Below are 6,025 nucleotides of genomic sequence, written 5' to 3' on the forward strand. Positions count from 1 at the left end.
TAATACATTCAACTTTGGTATTTAGTTTATATGCCTTACATACAAAAGCTCTTCACCCACTGCTGCCCACATATGCTGACAACTGTTCTGATCCCAGCAGGAGTAACAGATTTTATTTCTTAAGCATTGCAGAACTACAACCAGAGTGTTATTATTAGATGAAAGATCTCATACTCGCTTTGCAATAGAGGAAAAGAAAGAATTGAGATGAAAATAATCTAGGTTATTTTTAAATGCCCCACATTTGTAATTGTAATTCAGCTTGGTTTTCAAAGGTAACATATTCAAGTGCTCAGAATTCAAAAGGCACAATATTGTATATGGAAAATAATTTCTGGAGAATAATTTCTGTCCTATCTTTGTTCCCTTGCCATCTTATTCTTCCCAGGCTAAACCAATGCTATAAAATGTTTCTATTTTCTCACAGAGGTAGTCTATGTATATACAAGCAAATGTGAGCACACATATATGTTTATGTATCTTGTCTATTTTCTCTTAACTTATCTTAAGGATAGTTTTGTATCAGTATATACAAAGCTTTTTATTGTTTTTCTGGTTGCATACTATTCCATTGCAGTGATATCCACAATTCATTTCACCAGAACCAAATGAATAAGTCATGTATGTTGCCACCTATCTTGCTAGGGCAAAGATATTGCTCATAGGCAGGTATTTCTTTAGAATAAACTCTTAGTAATGAAATTTCTTGGTTAAAGCTTTGTGTTATAATTTTTTCAGGAATCTAACTTACTCATTCTTAAATTGAGATAAAAAATTCAAAAGGAACAAAAAGATAAATTTTGAAGTCTTCCTCACACCCCCTTTGCCTAACTACATACTTTTCCCAGTAGCAGATAGATACCTCATATTAGTGAAATCATATTTTTGTCCTTTTGTGATTAGTTTATTTCATTTAGCATATTGTCTTTGAGATTCATCTACATTGTAGCATGTGTCAGAACTTTTCTCCCTTTTAAGGATGAATAATATTCCACTGTGTTTATAGTATACCACATTTGTGTTTATCCATTTATCCATTGATGGACACTTGGGGTGCTTTTTGGCTGTTGTAAATAATGCTACCATGAACATTGGTGTATCCTATAAATTTTTTATTTATACTATTGTATTTATTTTAATTTTCCAAGAGTTCTCTTGTTTTATGAATGTTACATTTTTATAGTAATTTTTAAGGCAGTGGTATCTTTTTTTAGTTCCCTGAGGATATAAATAGAAGTATGTATGTGTGTATATGTATATAAATATATGTGCCTGTGTGTGTGTGTATATACATATAATATGTATATATGTTTTTCTCCCTGCATGGTATTCGTTTCAAGTTGCATTTGATTGTTTATTTTGGTCTCTCTTTTCCGTGTTAGACGTTTTCCTCAGAATTCTTGTAATCTTTGATTTTCTGTTTCTGAATAAGAATGAGACACTAAAAAGCTGAATGGGAGCTCTGCATTCTTATGGGGCTCAGTGATCTTGAGCTTTATGAGAGGGTGATATGGGAAGGGTGTTTGTTGGGCTTCCTGGTTAGCAGTATTTTCATGTCTTTCCAGTTGGGCTGGTTAGGTTTCCAGAGAAAAGTCCACTTATCTCCTTCTTGGAGGGTAGAAATCTGGCTGCCAGTTTCCTGGGAGCTCAGTGTGGGAAGGGGGATGACAGGATGTTTTCAATAGAATATTCAGGTCTTCAACTGTACCTAGCCTCCCTCGGTCCAGAAACACCATTGTACATTTCAGAAAATAAGACCACAGACTTATGCCCCACGTGGGGAGAGTCAATCTCCCACTAGTGTGGGGTTGGGAAGGAGACTAAGGAAATGAATTGCTTTTCAATCAACTTTCACCCAGTCTTTTTTATTTTAGCACTGAACTTCCCTCCTTCCCTTTCCGTTCCAGAATTATCTAGAGATACCATTTCTTGAAACTTTTGAAGGTTCTGTTGTACTAATGGAGGCGTTCCTCAGCTCTCCCCATTACCAGCTTAGTTACCACTCTCTGAGGTTTGCAAAGGCAGTCAGGCTTCATTCACCTATTTTTCAATTTTCAAAGATATGTTACTCTTATCTCCTCTTCCTCCTTATCTTTTTATCTCTTTTTAAAAAAATATATCTTTAAGATTTCTTTAACAGAATGTCCTGAAGTGGTGACAGTTATGTGTGTTCAACTCTTATTTTAACTATGAAATGACACAGCATATATAATGCTTGTAGAGAAAAGAGGATAAAGATCTTCTTGATTCACCAAATATTCAAAAGTTTTAAAGATTTAGCATTTAGTTTTATGTCACTAAGTTAATGTTAGCTTATTGAAAATCCTCTCATTTCCTCATTTTCATATACTACTTAGAAACTGGCTTATTTCTCTACAAAGGCTTTTATGTTTAGGCCTAAGTCATAAAATATTCCCATTCTGAAAAGATTGTTGATATATCAGCAAATAAATTTATTTTTTTAATGTGAAATTTGCCTATAGTAGTATATTAGAAGGAAAAATTGTTGAGAAAATAATATTAACTCATGATGGACTTTACATTATAAATGATTTGGACAGCATGGTTTATTATGTTTCAATTCAAGACTGGAAACATTACACATGTAGATTTTAGCAGATGCAAGTGATCTCAAACTTTACTGCACATTTTAATCACCTGTAATCCTTGAACATACTGCTGCCTGGTCCCACCTCTAGACATTCTGATCTAATTGGTATGGAGAACAATAAAGACATGAGAACTTTTATTTTATTTATTTATTTATTTTGGCAGCTAGTGGGTTTGGGGATCCAAACCCTTGACCTTGGTGTTATCAGCACTATGCTCTCCTAGGTGAGCCACTGACGAGCTCACCTTATAAGTGATTTGGGTTATTGGTCCCCAAAACCCAAAAAAGAGGAACCCCCCTCTAGGTGGTCTTTTTGAAGATGTTTCACATATATTCTTTGAGGTCATTTTAACTGGTCAAATACAAGTAGTGTTACAGTAATCAAATGAATCTGCAAGAAAAAAATAAACTTAAAAATAAAAATGGCACCTGCTTATTACACAGATATATCTGGTCCCTCTGCTTCATTTTAGTCATAGCTATTTAATTTCCTGAAACAAAAAACAAACAGATTTTTCACTAATGTCAGTACTGTAGAGCTAGCATAGGACAGAAGAGCCAGCTGTACTCGATTTCGTCTTATGCATCATCAACAAAATTGGCAGCTAAGTTCTGATTTCAGAGCCTTTATGGTTAATGATGATATACAAGCTGTGCTTGATTTTCAGATACAAGACTGGTCTTACTTTGCTGACAGAAAAATCTATTCTTGATTTGTAAATTGAGCAAATTTTGTGCAAAATTATTGATGTAGGATAAACGCAGATCATGAAGATATCATTTTTAGACTCACATCTCTAACCCTAAAACCGCTTAAGATTTTTTATTATTATTATAGTCATCTTCATCCTTATAATTATTGGCATTATAATGATGAAATCTAAGCATTTAACTAAAATTACAGTTAAGTTTTGTGAACGAGTCATATATGAACAAGTATTATGCTAACTTAAAGAATGCGATTTCAATGAAAAGGAGCCACAGAATTAATTAGCAATTGGTTATGTTAGCATCCTTGTTCTAGGTATAATGCTAATTCAGAATCATATCACAGGTGACTCTGGGTAAAAACTGACATCATGTAAACAATGGTAGAGCAAATAGGTATGAAGGACAGAAAAAATGCATCCTTGATTATAAGCGCTTTGACAATAGAAATATATATCAGTCATTGCTTAGAGCAGCTACTGTATTTTTTAATTCATACAAATCAATTTGATTATACTTGCTAATGGTGTACAATTGAATTTCTTGTAGAGGCAGCAATATTGGCCTTGTGCAAAATTATGTAGCTATAAAATTTTGTCTTAGATGTTCTTTCTTCTTATCCCCACTTAGGAGCTCCTGCCCCAGATACCCAGTTCTTTCCTGCTGCCTGTTTCTGGAAGATAGTACTCCTTATCTACCTCCTTCTCAGGTTTGCCTCTCCCTTATTCCATACCTGTTATTCCTTACCATATCAAAACAATGCTGTCTTTTGTTCCATTCTTTTAAGATTTTGCAAGAACATGCATGTTAAGAACCTGAAAATGTTTACTTTTTTTTAAATATGTTATCCTTCTAGGAGTACAGATTTGCATTTTTAAGAACTCTTGAAGACCTATTGCCAGAATTTGAAATGTCGTATCTTTCTGTCTGTCAAAAGTGGCAGAAATCCATATCCTACATGGCTTTTACTTATTGATTCTATTCACCTTAAAATGTGTTTCTGAAGCATAATGAGATAGAGATTAAGATCAAGGGCTTTACAGTCACACAAACATAGTTTTGAAACTCAACTCAGCCACTTACTGTTAGTCACAATTTACTTACCTTAAGATGGGATAACAGTGCCCACCTTATAGGGTTATTGTAAGAAGTAGATTAATTAATGCATGTAAAAATTATTACTTTAATGTTGAATAATATGAAGGGTTCAATAATTATGAACTACTATTATTATTTATGTAATTGATATTATGTAATTCAAATATTATTTTTAAATTGTTGATTTTTATTGGTCTCAAATATAGGTCATATATATTTATATATAGGAATATTTGCATCTTATGCAAAGGAGATATAAATCTAAGTAAACCAAAGATATGAATGGCAATCAAGCCTTGTTCAATTTTGTTTCTCCAACAGTGTATAGCACAAGGCTTTGTATATAATAATTGCTAAATGAAGATTGACTTTTATTCAATCACCCACAAAATGTCTTTGATAAAAATTATATTTCCTATAAAACAGAAACAGCTTAAATAAAGGAAAAAGAGGTTTGTGCACGAATAATCTTCAATTGGATTAAACCATTTCTGTGTTTTTCTTCAGTTAAACTCAAATGAAGCATTGTCTTAAAAGATAGGCTTTTCTCTTTTGTCACCAACGTAACAGAAACCTTACAAGTTATAAGCAATAAACCAGTATCCCAGGGCCTAGGTTACTACCAAGAAGCACATTAGACACCTTCATATTACTAGAAAAGTGCACCAAATTATACTCCAGGTGTCTAGAAGAGTTAATAGCTCCCTATAAAGTGCAACCTGATTTATTATCAAGGAATAATTTAAATATTAGGAGAATTTGTTTTGATAACATCAACAAAATAACAATAGCATCTACGATGCTTGGTCCAATTCTGTAGGGTACAGTTAGTGGTCAGGGAGTTAAAAATATTTCAGAAATGGGGGTGAAAACCTGTTGTACAAGAATCATTTAAAATGAGCATCTAAGTGACCATCTCCGGGTACAGAGTTTACTTAGCACTTGAGATGAATTCAATCCAGGGATCTTCTAAAATTTTTTCTGCAGACTGAGTTCAAGGTACCATTATAACGGGTGACTCTAAGTGTGTCTGATGCAAAACACCAGACCTTCATATAGGCAATTTGATATCTAACAAAATCTAAAAGCCTGCTTGGTTGGAAGCTGTAGAATTCTTTTCTTTTTTTAAAATTTTTATTAATTAATTTTTTTTTTTAATTTTATTTTGTCGATATACAATGTGGTTGATTATTGTGGCCCATTACCGAAACCTCCCTCCCTCCTCCCTCCCCCCCAACAATGTCCTTGCTGTTTGCTTGTCGTATCAACTTCAAGGAATTGTAGTTGTTATGTCTTCTTCCCCACCCCAGTTTCTGTGTGTGTGTGTGTGAGTGTGAGTGTGTGTGTGTGTGTGTGTGTGTGTGAATTTATTTATTTATTTTTAGCTCCCACCAATAAGTGAGAACATGTGGTATTTCTCTTTCTGTGCCTGACTTGTTTCACTTAATATAATTCTCTCAAGGTCCATCCATGTTGTTGCAAATGGCAGTATTTCATTCGTTTTTATAGCTGAGTAGTATTCCATTGTGTAGATATACCACATTTTCCGTATCCACTCATCCGATGATGGACATTTGGGCTGGTTCCAACTCTTGGCTATTGTTAAGA

The sequence above is a fragment of the Cynocephalus volans genome, chromosome 1 (assembly GCF_027409185.1).
Source record: "Cynocephalus volans isolate mCynVol1 chromosome 1, mCynVol1.pri, whole genome shotgun sequence".
Taxonomy (NCBI): Eukaryota; Metazoa; Chordata; class Mammalia; order Dermoptera; family Cynocephalidae; genus Cynocephalus; species Cynocephalus volans.